The 18061-nt window shown below is 36.1% G+C and overlaps 1 long non-coding RNA gene across 1 annotated transcript; it reads right to left on the reverse strand.

Annotated features, from left to right (window-relative positions):
* Positions 1 to 4745: 4745 nt before the first annotated feature.
* Positions 4746 to 17179, reverse strand: LOC133393406 (uncharacterized). Its single transcript, XR_009766144.1, has 5 exons — positions 16267 to 17179; positions 11580 to 12026; positions 10729 to 10876; positions 5471 to 5572; positions 4746 to 4937 (listed from the first exon to the last, which is right to left on the reverse strand). It is a non-coding gene; the product is annotated as an uncharacterized LOC133393406 (long non-coding RNA).
* Between the last annotated feature and the right edge of the window lie 882 nt (positions 17180 to 18061).

Below are 18061 nucleotides of genomic sequence, written 5' to 3' on the forward strand. Positions count from 1 at the left end.
CCCTGTGTGATACTCGAAACGTGTGCTGCATATTTAAGATGGATGTGGAGAAAACAATGGTTATGCATTACGCTTCGCTTTACCAGCATGTTGAACAAATAATTGAAACATGTAATATATCCAAGAGAAGTATAAGCGTGTGTGAGATCATTATAGCTGTAGCCTTTTTTGTATAATTTTTACTACAGGCTGGCTAAATTAGTTCATGAAAAACTCAATTTGAAATAATTAATTTTGTTTATTATATTTTCCTTTTTTATATTACTCCTCATCCTTAATTTAATTGCAATAGGAATATGAGCATAATTCAGAAAATGTTCTAAATATTCAATATCATATAATTTAAGGTACAATATCCTGATCAAATTCCATACAACAATCTATGCAGCATTTGCAAACATTGCACATGTCTTTCGAGCTGTTCAGGGAGATCTGCCATCCATATAATCCTTGCTTTTATTTGTTCTTGAGGAACGGCCTGACCGTAACGTGCCATAATCCTTTCGACAAACATTTAATTAGTGTTAATTCCTGCATCATCAGCTGAGCTGTTTCGAAATGGAAATCCTTTGTCTGTATGGTATGGCTATGGAAATGCGAAATCCCACACAACGTGGCAGAAAATGTCAACGTACAATCATGAACGATTGTTTAACAATGTTTCGATCATTCGGACGGCAAGAGAAAAACTGATTGTTGATTGTAAAATTGTATAAGAGGATTAAGATAATTGAACCTAAGCGATACAAGCGAAACAAAAAGTTATACAATCACATTTAAAATACTGTTCATTCATTGTGAATATTAATTACCGATAAAGGATAAATGAAAACAAAACTCCATTCCAATAAAAGGTGTTAGAAGCTAAACAAAACTAAATTGCATATCATTTCCGGGTGGGAAAATGTCTACCCTTGCCACTCGCTATAGTCCAGTGGAAATGTTACTGCTCGTGATAGTCAGACTTTTAGTGCAAAAAATTGAATACATAATATCCAAGTCATGAGGTAGAATACAGAATGGCACGTTTGTCGACGGTCTTTTACGCTTTAATGCGATTTGTACTTGCTTCGATTACGGGAGTACCGTTACGATTTTATTTTTCCTCTGAAGATGATCCTCGTTGGTTAAAGCAGAGCGAATGGAAAATCTATTTCGCTCAAAATGTTTGCACATGCTATGAATATTAATGTGGAAGAACTTATTCTTAAGGACACTCCGAGGAGTGATTGGTAGCTGCGCATGCCAGTAGTTTGCCAGTAACTGATAGTTTGTAGGACGGGAAGGAGTGTGTAGTCCAATGTGCATGCTGTTCTCTACCTAGTTAGTAAGTGTTTGTAGCGATTTAAATTGCTGTGTTGAAATTTCGGCATTGCTATACGGAAGCACAGTAATGGAGAGCATTTTGCATTTGCATTTTATGTATGCATATTAACTTGAGCAAGGTTATGGCACTCTGGGCCTCGGAAAATTCCCATTCAAGTAAAATGAATAAAGCAATACGCCTTTTTGGACCGTTCCTCCTGAATAAAAAAAAGAATAAATTTAATTTGATTTTCACAGTTTTGTGTTTCAACAGAATCAAATTATTAGTTTTCAATTAAAAAGGGTGCAATATTTTCTCTTTTTTAAATAAATGTTTGAAAAAGTCATGATAATCATACGCGAATTGCATGATGGACGAATATGATGTTAAATTGTGCCTGTAATAACTATACCCTGAAATGAAATGAATATACCCTGAAAAAGCTACTATTGTGCTGTTCAGACATTATAAATCAATCCTAAAAGAAGACTAATGTGAGCTTGGTATAACCATTATGACGACAAAGGTGTAAACGACATAATATACAACAAAGGTGATCTTCGTACAAAAATGTTCAGCCAGACGTGAAAATGATCGTACGATTGTCATCCAATCAACCACTACTGTTACCTTTGTTCGGATTGTGATATCTTCGTTCTTAGGTTCCATTGTCAAGAGAGGTGGGTTAAGATGAATGTGCTCAAAAGAAGCATGTGGCTGTTGTCATCAAGATCGTGTATAATGCTTTATGGTGCTATACTACTGTGGTGAGATCGTAACAATAAGATACAGAATGTTCCCACTTGGCTTTGAAGGGTGTTACTATAGTTTGGTTTTAGTATGTTTTCACGAGTTAGTTTAATATTTTGTATTTACGATTGTGTGATAATGTAATGTATTAAAACATGAATATGTACCATAAAATTTTAAAGTTATACGAATTGTTCCTGTTTATTTCAAAGTATCCGTTAACATAATTCACTATAAATATATATCGCATTCACGAAACTCTTGCTAATAATATAGCGGAAAATAAATTATATCGTTTATTAACTTCAACTCGTGACAATGAACACCGCCTTCAAGAAAAACAATTAATCTTGCTGTTTTATGCCACACACGAACTTAGCAGATTTTACAGCGAAACAAGTTTCGTTACACGCATGAAAGGGCGTTTCTCTACCCACGAAACCAAATTGAATTGTTTCGAATTGTGTGTGAGAAAACGATTATGTGGTTTGATAGGTTGTCCGCGGTATCCGTTTTTGAGGTTTTGAGTGGGATTAACGAAACACATTTGTGTAGAGGCGGCAACGTTCACCTCGCTATGCATGTGTTTCCTTGTTTATTTGTTTAAGGTTGTTCAAAACAAGTAATCGATGTGATAGATTCGTTGTGGAGGAATAAGTTGTATAAAATCGATAACTTAGCATTTATTGTTTTCAATGATTCTATGCATCTTGCTTCGATTTCTCGGCCGAACAAAGATTACATATCACGTTTCATTGCAACTGTTGAGTGGTTTTTGCAAAGGAAATATGCATATCATTTAACTTCGTCATTAGCATATCTGCACGTATGTGATGAAGGAACTATCAACGCTGCCAATGAAGATGTCAATCAAACATCGAAATCTTGCATCCTGTGTACGTTTCAGCACACTGTTAATGAAACACGAAACCGTAGAATCTTGAGTGAAAGTGAAAAAAGCAGCGAAACTTGATTGACAGATTAATATTGATTCTTGTCTTGGTTGTCGATTAAATCCATCACATGTGAATCCCACGTTCTCATCCCACGCACAGTTGAAAGCAAGAGGCGTATTCAAACACATGTGTTTGATGTAAAGCTCATTCCCAGGCAATCATTCAGCCAGAGGAGAAGCAGAGATAGGGTTACGCTTGCCAAACTGTTTGGGTTACAGAGTGAGTTAATGTTTTCTTTAAAGGATTACAAAAACATTTCGATCAAAGGTCAACTATTTTTAGCCGATGATTTTAATGAAAATGAGGTTAAGATTTGGCAATGAGTATCCGAATTTATTCTTGTTTCAATTATGTCTAAGCTGTATGTGGAATACAGTAAGATCAAACAAACAGTATGTTATCGCGATAAAAAATAATTGTAACGTAATCCATTCTGGCATCCTGTTCTTAGTGCAAAGCATTATTCAACACACTGAAATGAAATTCGCTGAAAAAAAAATATTCGAACGAGAAAATTTCATTCATTTTGTAGAAGGCTCACTAGTTTGCCCGTACACCACTCTACGGCTAATTGTGCTTAACAGATTATCTTTTCCGCTGATTCATTTTTTATGCCACGGCACGAATCTCCACACCTACCCTGGCCCAGGAGATCGGGCGATATTTCACGCAAATAAAACCACGATTGCGTGCATAATTCAAACCGTAAGGCGCGGCGAATATTTTCAAACCGTGCACAGGAAGGAAGGAAAGATAAATGGTTTCGATGAAAATGGCCAGCGCTTCGGTCATGGGTCGTGAGAATCGAACGCATCCACCAACGCAAACCAGGAAGGAAAGGATCATCACCGTATCGCGAAGGTTAATTTGTACTGTGCACCAACAGAATGCCCTGTCTGAACTTCCGAGGATAAGTTTCCTGTGGTTTTTCCACATTTGCTGCTCAGTTTTTTGTTTGATGATAACATTTTAGTATCTATACAACGATTTCTTCTAGCGCAAAACTTGTTAAAATAAAGAAAGCCCAACAAAAATAATATTATCATGTGAAATATGTCCAATTATTTGATATATTTGCAAAAAATGAAGGAAATAGCCATTTATAAATGATACTGAAATGTTGTCTTAAACAAATGAAGATGATCGTCTTATAAATGAGAACTGATTCAGTCATTATTAATGGCCGTCCAACAAACACAATCGTTAAGGCTACATATGTTTAGAATTAAAATACGTTCAGGTTTGCAGCATCTTGAAGTTTACTCACATGTCGCATTAATTTCTGTCACGGATTGCGTGGATGATAAATGTCCCATGATCTAGCGGCTTGTAAATGCGTTCCAGTTTTGTTAGTTCTCAGAATGTTCTTAAGTATAGCTGCAACTAACGAGGTGGCGTTCAGAAGGCAAGAAATAAAATCATTTGCAAAATGAATCATCTTTCTTCGCGTGATATCCTCAGCTTGAACGATCATGATCAAAGATATAAATTTCTGGGACTTTATTACTAATTTGTCGAAAGATATCTTGTTGCAACTTGTGTTTGGTAAGGATCAAGATATTGTAATAATTTTATTTTGACGCTCTGCAAAATCTGAAATCAATCTAATCTTAAAACAAACAAACCTTCACGATACAACGTTGATGCAACCTGCGAGAAAAGTTTCTTTCAAATGTTTACCAAATATATGTGAAAGATAATAAGTATTTCGAAAGAAATTGAGAAACAAAGTGTTCATTTTTTAATTATTTCTTTTATTTTTATATCTGTGTATGATTTATGATAAAGAAATATGTTTCAGAAGTGTTGGATATTGTGTATTATTGGATCAACACAGTGGAAATGTCTAGCCGATGTTGTACAATTCAATTCTATGATTTGTGGTACAGTGCTTTTTCCATGCTATTGTATGTGTTATATGCAACCTGGAAAAGATGAAGAAAAAAAGGTATTAAAAACAAATGATTGTTGTTGCAGTTACATGAATATTTTATTCAAAAGATATAAGGTATAGCATATACGAGCAGCGTTTAGAAGTACGTTTCAGAACTTTCGCTAAGCAGTGATCTACGATCGCTTGAAGCATTTGGCACTAATGGCACATGATCCCACACAAAAAGGTTAATTACCAACGGGAGAAACAATGGTGAAGAAAAGATTCCCAACAGTAAGTAATTAAGGGTAATTATTTCGCATAGATAGCTCATCAAGTTCTTTAAGGAACAGTATTTGCAAGGAAAGGAAGAGATTGTAATTAATCTACTGCTTAATTTTTTATCATGGTTGGGCTTTTGCAGAGGAAATTTATTGTTTAAAGTTAAAGCGCACGGATAGGATACTGAAATATATTCAAGAAACTAATTTTTAACTTGTTTAACGCTGTCACGCACCTTTCAACAAAATAACTGGTCAAATAATGTTAAGTTTATATAATAAATTAAAATCTTACTATACTCACCAGATTTGTTTGCTATGGTTCGTTTGGCTTTCGACTAGAACTCTTAATTTAAGATACCTTGTAATTACTTCAATTTTCCTGAAGCAAAACCAACGTAAGCATCTAGAATGAAACACAAAATGGACAATATTTATGTTAATTTTTTACGATATAGGGAATGGTGTTTTATTAATTATTATGTTACTTTTTTTAATTATTATGTTTAGCTTTTTCAACAAAATGTTGATATTTTTGAAGTGTTCCAGTGAAAACAATTCAATGCTTCGTTGTATTGAATTCATTTTGCGTAACTGAGTAATTATAGTTTGTTTTTGTCTGAATGGAGATGTTTCCTTCAATAAATGTTTTTCCCTCACTGAAACAGAAGTCGTAGCGGAAACAAGTCGTTCGAGAAATAAAAGATATTATGATTCCTTTAGGAATAGTGTCTGGTAGCAATTGGATTAAAAATAGAAACGGAACGGAGATGTGAAAAGAAATAAAGGTCCATGCAGTCACTGTGTAGGGTGCAATCACTAGTTGGCAATTAAAAACAAACATAATGAAAACGAGAAAGGTTTCTTGATGCAATATACGGCAGTATGACAACATAAATGGACGGTTTTAGCTATGACAACTTATCGCATTGAAACTTAACGAAAGAAGTGTGAAAGAAATTGTGAAGTTTTTCCTTACCATCTCCATAAAAAATCAATTTAAAAAGTGCGAGTTTTTGTAATCTGATGGAAGACACATCCAATTCTGAATGTTCGGACGTGTTGCCATAACCAGTCGGATCATTACTCTTTATTGATTGTGAAATTTTCGGCAAAGGGGCTTTGAAATTTATTTAATGGGTACCAAAACCACTTTTTGATTGTTCGCATACTAACTACAGTTACCAACTACAGTTCGCATACTCTCAGTTTTACCATAAGTTGGTTGTCTAGTAGTTTTTAATTTTCACAAAATAATGTCAATGGAGAACCGAGGAGCAAATGTTGTGATAAACTGTTTTAGATATCCGAACTGCAATCTGATATCGTATCCAAAATGAATCAAGTTCTCTTAAACTTTACTTGAAAAACATCCCAATTATAAAGCAAATACACGACTTGTTCCCGAAAGTATTTTTGCGAGCTGACGAGCTGTCAAAGGTCACTCACGATGTCGGTGGTTATTTTCTCGACGACAGCGGATTGTCATTTGAGACATTGTATAGTTTGAATGCTTGTTATGTGGTTTGGCATTTGATGTCAGCAGTTTTGCCCGGCTAGACAGTTTGAACAGTAATAAACTATAGCTGGCCTGTTACCTGTCTCGCTAATACATGTGTCGATTGATTAAACGGTTGAGATTAAATTATTTCGGTTGGACCTATAGTGTGCCTATCCAGTATCGTTGCATTAAAGCCTCTTCAACGACTTACGTGCTCATAAATCAGTTGTTTGAGTTTCTTCCCACTAAATGGATGGAGAATGATGCGTTCGCGTTTTGTCGGACAACGTAGATTTAGTCCCAGCTGAAACACTTGAAACATATCACATGAGGGACTTATAGAGAAGTTGTTAAACTTAAATAGGGATTTGAACCATAGTAATAACATGAGTTGGGATGATATATAAATCAAATCTGAACTGGATTTGACACTACTTCTCTGTTAAATCGCTTCGTGTAAAAGTTAATTTGTTATTCGTGAAGAATACAAAATACAGACACTTCTATTATTTGGTTGTTCAATGATATAATAGGGTTGAATATATTGTTATAAAGTAAATGTTAAGTTGCGTCTTATTTTATGTTGTGAGAAAATGGGAAGCAAATGTAAAATTGAACTTATGCAATGAGCATTAAACATTAGCCCTAAAGAAGAATAAAAATTCTTGCATTAATATTGGAATGATTCTTGACTAAGCACACTGGTGCTAGTATATAGTTGTCTAGTGACAAAAGCGATCATGAGGCTAACAGAAAAAAAGGAGAAACCGACTAAGTGACGTGACATGCTAACGACACGTGCGCATAACAAGTCGAGCGTGGCAGACGTGCGTATAATTACATCACCAGTCAGGAAATGTTGATGATTTGTTGTTGTTTAATGTTGGGGAGTAAGATGCACATGTCATGTAAGTCTACAAATCTTTTTCGACCAAACGAAGAGAATATAAAAAAAAACATTTCTTGAGTATAGCAATTAAAGTCCGTGAATTGGTAAATATTCTTTTCATGTTAGTTTGGCAAAGCAGACTGAGTGCAAAGTCCTTGATTTTTGTAACGTTATTAGACATATAGTATTTTATTATTACATAATTTCCGTTGTAAGTTACAGAATTCTTTTATGCGAGTGAGATATAAATTTGACCAAACTTGTAATAAATCTTTGTGCTGGTCTCAAATGAGTTTGTTTTTAAAAAGGGCGGAGTGCTTCTCTATTTCCTGCTAGTTGCGGGCAATGTCCCATAAATGATTTGAAGATTATAGAACCTTTAAGCAAATATTTTGAGTCCACTACGAAACAACAATAAATCTTTTGAAAGCTATGTTTGCCTACTGACTAAGGAATGTCGGTAAATCAACAAGACTTTGCATAGTCTATATTATAACACGGTATAACATACCTAACATTGCAGTAAAATAAAGCATCTCTAAAAAGCATTTGACTATTTACCTTTATACTATGCTGGCTAAGGCTATTTACCCATTTAAGGGTTTCTTAAAATGAATTTTGATTGATTGATTTGATTGTGATTGATGCAATTTCATTGTAGAGAGGAGCAGCGCAACATTATATGATAGTTTCAATGCCAGTAAGCGATCTACGTTTGCATTAATTTCTGCTCTCATAAACGGAACGCTATAAAAATTAATGCGTTTTTAGGCCTATAAAAACTAACTCCATTTCAAATTAGGAGTATTGAGGTTAAAAAATAAACCAACACTAGTCGAATTTATTCTAAATATAGCTTTCATTGTGTAAGAAATAGAAGTATTTCGTCCTAGAAGGCAAAAAACAAGTGTAAAATAGCAAGTATCTAATTTTCCATCCACAAAACTGATAATACCATTTTAACAACTTGTTTTCAGTATTGTATAATCAACGACTGCTCCTCCCTATTTAATCTTCAATTGACTGCATCTGAATCGGACACCATAAGAGATTGACATAAAAATGGATCAGCACGTAGATCGAGACGGCGTTTCTAGCTTGTCAATGTCAGAGTGTCTTGAATAGGGGGTGGAATCATGTGCTTTCAAAAGCAATGATAATTTATGGCTTCCTTTTTGAGCGTATAAAACACATCCAACATCAACCATTAATGATGACGAGTGTGGAGAGCCAGGTGTTCACTAATGGGCTATTAAACGAAAAGCAGAAAGAAGACCCGCGGACCACTTTAGATGACGGAAAGATGATTTTACTGGGGTTGTTTTTTGAGGCATCTGAGTGAAAAAGTCTTATTCAAGAGATAAAAAGTGAATGCAAAACGGCAAGATGAAGCGGTTCAATTCGCTTGCATTGCATGTATCATTGCATGTATGCACATTGTGGACATTTGGTAGTAGACATTCATACTGTGCTGACACCACTAATGGGAAATCGTTGTCTCGAACCCGTGGCTTCCAACTCGTAGCTGGACATTTTCGACGGCCAATGTTCGCTGTCAGTGATGGGCTGCAGATAAGATAAGTGTCCATCTGGTATTTTGGCGTCCTTTCGATCTTCGTGCTGGCCCGCTTGATGGTCTGTTAATGTGGATCGCCCTTTCGGCCCGTTATCTGTGCCAAGCAAATGGGCGAGCATCACCATCAAAAAGATGGGGCCAGAAGGGCGGACTGTAATGGTGCGGTGAATAGTTTAGTTTGATGAAAACGTTATCATTTTATGATAATCGTTGGTCTTCCATATTGCACACGCATTTGTAGCCGTTTCGTTTATGGAACATATCAAATGGTGTCATTGAAGATAGCGAACTGAAAGGGTTCGGGTTAGAACCAATGCGTAATAGCTTATAGGCCTATGGATCTTCTGCTAGTTTTATTTTGTATCTTGTTTTGTTTTGGTTATAAACTAACGCCAAAACGGCAAGTTGCTACAAGTTAAGGAATTCGGGTGTGAAGTTAATTAATTATTTATCAACCTTGAATATTGAATGTATGCAGTTTACGGTAATAATTGAAATGTGCTTATTCTCCAAATATTTGTGCATAACCCATGGTGCATATCCCATATCCAATGATTCAATGATGCATATCCCACATCAATAAATTGCTTTAAATGAATAAAATAATTTTCAAAATGAGCACTGTGAGTATGTTGTGTACCATTGCACAGGAATTTCTTTGTTTCGTTGCACGTGACGTTGATGAAAGTTTGACTACTTCGACGACATTTCATCTTCAATTTGCTCGAGTTGAAATTTCTTTAGCAATTTATGACGTTGACTCGGTTGACGACAAACGAACAGACATACTTAATGTTTTCTATGTATCGATGAGGAAGTGGGAAACCGGTATCAAAATAGGCGAACATAAATGATATGATCAGTGTATCGTATAGGTAACAGTAGAGATGGGAAACTATTTTTTTAATGTATTGGTCTACTATGATAGATTGAAAATATTACTATCAGAAATGTACCACCATTGTGCAAGTAGATGCAATCTTCACATCTATGATGAAAATTTGATGCGAAAAGTGATTGGTTTCATAATATTTCAGTCCGTTCAATGTGTAATATTCCTCAAGTATCAGCATTTGTGTGCGTCCTTTGAGCAAATTGTGGGTTATTTATCATTATAATGATATGACCTGGTAATACATCTGTCAGATAGCCCCTGGTTCTACAGGGACGAGGGTAATTAGCTTGATCGAAGATAGAACAAGCGATTAGTTCAGTTTGCAATTCTATACAATATGTATTTAAGATTAACTGGAGAAAGCCACAACATTGATTTATTTAATTTTCAATGGGCAGCGCAGTTCGGTCTGTTCAATGCAGCAAATGAAAAGTTGATTGTACATCACAAACAATTCAGTTTATCCATGGAAGATAGCTGATCGTCTTGTGTGCATCCGAAACACATGAGCTGATGAATCTCATAGTTTCTTGTGTGATCCAAACCTTTCGGACAAGCTTATACATTGCCTGGCTGCAAAAATAATTTGTAAAAATTTATAAAAAGTTAAGGGAATACTCTTAATGTGCTCAGTACATGACATATTAAAAACTGCATTAAAATTAAACTTAACTAGGATGAAGTTTATTGCTTTACCTTACCTTACGAAGGAATATCATTCGCTGTGAATCATTATCCGACTTAGTTCCTTTGTATGCAGAAACGTATGATATTGGCTTCTGTATCCTGGGCATCTTTAATCCAAGATATTTCTGAACATTCGTTGAAAATATTTTCGCCCTCGATTACCTGTATAATGAAAGGAAGAGAAATCATTAAAAGAAAAAATGAAAGAATGCATACCATAGCTGTCGATTCTATACAGTTATGTTAAATTAAAAGCTCAACCGTGATCCTGAGTCTATTTTTCGATGACTAAGATATTATATAAGTTACTTTTATGCGATAAAATATGAACTAAAAGAACAAATTTTCGACCAATTCAAGCATTTCCAACTGTATTCCATTGTGAGAACGAAGCTGCCAACGTCATGGATACAGCTGGTAAACATTATATACATCTTTATTGCTACACGAATGAGAGTAAAAAAACAACGAAATTTCAGTCTTATGGAAAAGTGTATTCAATTTATGAAAGCATGAAGTAAGCCTTTAAGGATTTTGGTCAATGAAAAGTTCTTTAAGACGATCAAAAGCAACAATGAAAATAGCGTCTTCTGCACGTCTTTTATTGTTGGTAGGGGTTTTCACAGTCCAATGACTGCTGTCCGTTCTTTAACATTCCTAGTATTCGTGATGAAAAGGATTATTGGATGGGAATCTTAAATTTCTATGATGGTACCTTTCTATGATGGAAAATGAATTCAATCAAATGTTTAAATATTTTATTCATTTCAAATTATAGCCATGGCAAAATTAGAGAAGCATGTCTCACCATGTTAAATTCAGGTAATTAATTTATTGGTTATTTTGAATATTTATTGTTTCTTACCTAACCACTATACGACATAGAATCGGTCTTATAGTGAAATAGAATGGTAATTGGAGGTTTCTTCATTTCTGATACCAAAAGCCTCTATTTGAACGATGTTCAAACGATCGCAATTTTCTGCAGCTCGACTTTACGCAACGAAGTTTTCCAATTCCGTCACCTTGTTATCCATGCTCGTCGTTTGTTTACTCGTTTCCAAAATTCTATTTCATGTTGTTGAGTGTCAAAATGAAAGCAGACAAGCTGCTGAAGACATTCGTCTTGAATTAAGGAAATCCCGTTTTGCATCATTTTTGCATAAGAATAATTGTAATTTTCCAAAAGTTTCGGTTACTCTAGTTAGAGTCCTTAGGATATAGTTTGTTAAGATTATGCTTTTGATGTTTATTTTTGTTGTTGAATGCAGCCACCTATGTTCTTTATGGAGAAGTCCTTGCTCGATTGAAACTGTAAATGAAAGAATGGATGAAGTATGTATTAGGTAATAAGTTTAAAGTCGTTGGATAAAGAAATTGAAATGAAAAAAATCTTATGTTTTGCCAATAAAATTAAATAAATAATACTTATCTTCTTCTTCTTCTTTGGCTCAACAACCGATGTCGGTCAAGGCCTGCCTGTACCCACTTGTGGGCTTGGCTTTCAGTGATTAATTGATTCCCCCCATAGCAGGATAGTCAGTCCTACGTATGGCGGCACGGTCTATTTGGGGATTGAACCCATGACGGGCATGTTGTTAAGTCGTACGAGTTGACGACTGTACTACGAGACCGGCCAAAAAAATACTTATACTTTGTAAAATTTCGTATCCATCTTATTTGTTCGAAAAATGGTTGATATTAAATGTGTTTAATTGTTAATAATTGAGACTAATTTTATAATGCTGTTCCCTCTATTGAAAAACAACAACATTAGAACACCCAAGAACGCCTCAAAAATGGTCCATATTAAGTGAGTTATTTTGAGTTAATGGTGCGTCCGTGATAGAATTATTTGCAGTTTCCTTCTTGACCCAGCCCTGAATACCAGTTCAACACATTAATGTTGACAAGTTTTGGGTTAGCTTTGGGAGCCTCAGAGGTTTTGTTTATCTTTCCATCTCAAACCCAAACAAAGTTTAGAAAGAGAATGTAAATTTGACTACGCATTTTAATCCTTCCTTGCAGCTAAATCCCTTCCGGTTTCACCCGTAATTAAGGTTAAATTATCTGAACCTTCGTGCCTAACCAATTCAAATGATGTTGTGTGTGCACGATAACTTTAATAAGGCGCTAGCCTCAGTCGTTGAGAGCCATGATTTATTTACAAGCTCCCTTGAAAGATTCGACAATGGGTAAAGTTTTGATTGAGAATCACCTGTAAGCCCCAAAGGTGGAATAAAACAGGTCACATATAGCGATTCAGGATGGAATGGGGCAAAATGGTTTTTATACTATCTATGCAAATAAAACGATACTGCGGGGACAATGTCTCACTCGAACATGAACACAAAGGAAATACTGCGGAAAAAGCATCCCAAAAACCCTTTGGTTGTTATCATGGACAGTGACGGTGATAAATCACTTGCCACAATTTTGGAGGGTCAGTATCGTGGCATCCATCTGAAAGAAAAGAGGCAGGATTCACAAAACGAAGATAACATGACTCAAAGCAGCATTGGATAATATGCTTTCACTTTGATGACATCGAGCAATGTATGTTAAATCGTCGAGCCCATCAGCTTGCAATGCAACAGCAAAAAGCACCGCATTAAAGGGCAAATCTTCAGATACTTTGTGCCCTTGTCACGGAGAACATTAATTATCAATTTCTGAATCTTTATCTCGTTCATACTCGTTTGGGAGCCGCACATTAGTTGTTGAAGGTTTTGAGCGACCATAACAAAAACCTACATTTAAAAAACCATCCTACGAGCGTAGGCAATAGCAAGACAAGAAACAGAGCACACAGACATCTTAATGACTTCATATAGAAACTGGCTTTTTTTAAAGTTGTCCGGCTATTACAGAGGGTTGTAGTAGCGGCGTAAAACCTCTACAGACACTTCAGTGCTTCGAGTATTTTTGTAAATGGATTCATTCCTTGTAGTCTGATTCTGATGATGTTCGCTCGAAACCCGTTAGGGAGCATTATTTTTAGCAGTTTTTCGACATTTAATATTCAATGTCAACGAACATATTAAAAGTTGTTGTGTACATTCAAACACTGTCAACCGAAGATGGAATAATGAAAGGAAAAAGTGTAATAAAGGTTATTATTTATAATCAAGATGACCTGAGCCTTCAATAAAAAGTGAAACAATAAAAAAGTGTATTTATCCCAAGGCTTTCATCAAATTAGAACAGTCTTTATAAGCATGTTTATATCCCTTCTTTACGCACTGCTTTGCATCTCGCCTTAGAGCAAAACCATGGCAAGTGCGGCAATAATTTATTCATTTATTTAAATGAAGCAAATTAAGCATAATTATAATCGTTATGCCAATATAAAGTTGAAGTGAATGATTGACGACGTTTCGGTCTTCAATAGGCAGTTACTGAATTGGATGTGCGCGGTAAAGATTGAGCTGAGGAAGTGGCAGGCAATTGAGATGAGCGGCTGCATTATGACAGACAGAGCGCAGAACGTAGAAAGCATCGTGAATGAAGACTCCTCGAAATGAATGGACCCAGAAAGGGAGAAGGAGATGCTACCACACATCAAAACTCATCAAAAACTTCACGAGCGTGACGATACTTTGCGGAGTTTTTCGATTTGTTCAACTTTCTCAACGCCTTTTTGATACAATGTTTGTGTCTGATTTTATATGGAATGAAGTGAGGAAATGTTTGAATGACTTTTTCCTCGATTGGCTACATCGGAGTACTTCAATAAACTAGATGCATGACTCGATCAGGGTGAAATCGAGGCCAATGCATTAATTGACTGTGTTAAAAAAAGAGAAATGAAATTGGGGCATTCCTGTGTTTGCGTTCCTTGTTCCTGCATGTATGTCTGCATGTAAACATCCAGTTCAAGTATGACAACTTTGTGTCATTTTGATTGTGTTAAAGCTTTCTATGATGTTGAATATTTTGCCAATATTTAAGAATATTTTGCAGGCTGTTTTGATTTTTGGATAGAAAAACGAGATTTCAATGTTTTGAGATTATAAACAGTCAAGCAGCATTTAAATATGGTTTTAAAATTTAACAATGATGTGATATTAACCATAAAATCTATCTACTTGATACCCCCAGGGTAGATTTGCATCATCATATTCAGTTGATGTTGGAATGGGAGAAATTCAATAGGTCAGCAATTTATTTTTGCTCTATTATCAAAATGTAAAACGATATCGACCCAAGTAAAGAAAGATACGTTTACTTTTCAATCTGCGACTGATTGGTGCAATGATGTATGTATAAACATTATTGAGCCGAGTAACGCAAAACATTGTTAAGCTGAGTAGAGCAATGTTCTATTGAACCTTAGGAAAAATAGTGATTAGTCACCGTAACATATAATTTTCAGTTTATTTAATTCACTGAACTAAAAAATAACGAACGTAACATTGCTACATTAAAGATTGTATTCGATGTGACTCATAAGCTTAGAGTAATGCTGTATTTTCTACTTGAAATCAGTGTTTTCTCATTCTGATACTACATTTATAATTATATTTAAAACATAAACATAAACACATACATAAAGTCTTCATGTTTTCATGTCATTTACTGTCTAGATGGCCTCTTTGCCGTACGTATATTCCATAGAACGTTTAAACATTTTTACTCTTAGGTTATCTATTTGGCATCTATTTCGCAAAAGTTTATCGACCTCTGGTGTAAGACCTGCCAACTTCAGATTATAAACAACACGGGAAAGGGAATATTTTCCCATACATTTTCCTTCACCACGGAAAACGAAACAGAAGCGAATTAGGCCGAAAATAATCATTAATGTTATTGATCCCATCCTTCGCTCATCTTATCGGTCGCACAAGACCAACCATCTCTGGCATTCCATCGAATGAGGCAAAACGCCGTATCATATGGCAGACATAAAACGGTCCTCCTCCTTCTGCCGGTTGTTGGGCTGGTTTATGTAGTAGAATATTACCCTCGTACCGTACAGATAAAGCGTCTGCTAGAAAGACGTTCGTGAGCGTTGTTCGGAATGGAAGAATTTCAGGGACCACTTGGGCTGTTATTTTTGTTGTAAAAGTAACCACAGCTTCCTGCATTCTTGATAGAGGTTCGTAGATCACGAGATCATGTTAGATTGCTGGAGCAAATATACTTGATCTTTGGATCGAAGTATTGCGTCTGGTTCATGAGAGCCGGCCGGTATTGCGGTCAAGGTTGACAAAATGAATGTAATCAAACCGTGATTGAATTGACATAAAGGAAAGAAGGAAAGCAATACAATTTCCTCCAAAGTCCCACAGGGAGGTCGGTGTAGTGTTTTCGGAATTATTGGATGGCAGGCTCCACCTCATCTAAATCCAATTTGTGAACCAAAGGACTGTGCAAAGCACGCAATTGTCCAGAAGAGTATGTTCATTATAGCGCACGAAGCGTGGCGCACACAGAAGACGCATGGGGAACAGGGGCCTTTTGTTTCAGAAGTTTACCGAGCGCACATTACATCATGATGTAAGAGATACACGAGTGAAGTGATGTGTAAAAACATTGTACAACTAACTTACCGTGTAGGAACTATCTCCGATGGTTGCGTTGGTCGATGCGATTATGTTATCTACGTTTTAGACGTGCAAAGGTGATAAATCATTCGTTGTTAATCCAAATTCGATTTATCAGACGTCATTTGTAATTCAGTTCGTATATCATTGCACTGTGCTGTGTTTCTGATACAGGAGTTAACGATTCGCTAGAAAACACCTTTGTTAATACTTCTTATGTTTGCTTTTGTGATGAAAATAAGAAGTAATGCGTCTTTTGGTGAGCTTGAGATACGCGATAAAAGAGATTATTGTTCATCTTTATGTACATTTTTATGGTATTGCCGCCACAGAAGAGGTCGTTGATTATGCAGATCGTGACAGCAGTATCGGATGCATCTTCCCAGAGGCGTTTTCTCACACTTTCTCACTACCGGTCGGGCACTATCATTAGTTTCACGGTCACTTGAAGAGCAGTCGTGGTGGGGTTATATTTTCAATATTCGCTCATGCCCATGCCGTTGCACTATTTTTTCATTTTAAGTATTTTTAACGAACGTTGACAGACGTCCTTGAAAGGACACTTCAACATTTTACACCAACGTACGTAAGAATGAATTTTAAATTCTTATGGAAACTATGCACACTTCTAGACTGTGCTACCGGCAGGTTGATTTTCAGTTATGCTTTGGGATCACAACAACCCTTGACACATAGGAGACAGTGCTAGAAGAGGCTTCCACATCATGGCGCAGCACTGGGTTGTCAAGGAACGAACGATGCACGGACGAAAACAACAACTGAACCCTCTTCCTCTCGATACGTTTACCCTTCCATACAACAGTTCAACACTCACACCAAATGCGCACGAAAGTCGTTGAATGGCCGCGACGACGAAAACACGTCCTACCCGGCGAATGTTTTCGATGAGACTGAGCGAGAGAGGGAAGGAAACAGTTTATGCTACGGGCTGCTCGCTTGTAGCATGGAAATGAGCGGAGCGTTGGGTGGATTCTGGAGAGAAGCGATTCGAAGAATGAGAGTTTAGGATGGATGCGTGAGAGCAACCGAAAGAAAGAGAGCATTGAATGAGAAAGTGAATCTTTCCATAGTGAGGACGATGTGAGAAAACATATGCGCGGAAGAACTCACGCACATTGCGTATAGGAGTGAGCGTGACGGGCTTTTGAAATGCCATCATTAAAAGTGAAATGAGACGCAGCATTATAGAACATGTAAATTTATTATAATATGGCCCGAATTCAAATTATTTCTTTCAATAGTTGTAATTTTCTAAAAATTTTAGTTGATCTTCATGTTGCTAATGGGAATTGCAGTCTCGAACGAACGTTGGACAAAAAATGCAAATTAGAAAAGATGAATCATTCGTGACACAATCCATGGAAATATTATTTTATGTTACACAGATCATGCCCAGAAGAGTTGCGTATTTTTAGCACTCATGCGTTGTTTGCTGAATGATGTTGTCGCAATATGCGTTCATGGCTTATTAACATTCTTCTAAGCGAATAGATGGTATGATGGTCCTTATGGAGGTCTTTCCTGGAGCAAACTTAATAATTAAGTTTAAGACGAAATGATCTCATGTGTACCAACAATACATTAAATATAATATATGATAGAGTGAAAATACTCCCACATTGAGACTTTAAGAAACCCTAAGACTAATGGACTGTAGCAAATGAAATAAACTATCAGGCCTCATAGTATGCAAATACACTCGAAACGATGATTGACATGCAAATTGGCTTGCATCGGAATGCAATTTTCGAACCATCGATTGAATACGCATCCGGTTAGC

This window comes from Anopheles gambiae, chromosome 3, assembly GCF_943734735.2.
Source record: "Anopheles gambiae chromosome 3, idAnoGambNW_F1_1, whole genome shotgun sequence".
Classification (NCBI taxonomy): domain Eukaryota; kingdom Metazoa; phylum Arthropoda; class Insecta; order Diptera; family Culicidae; genus Anopheles; species Anopheles gambiae.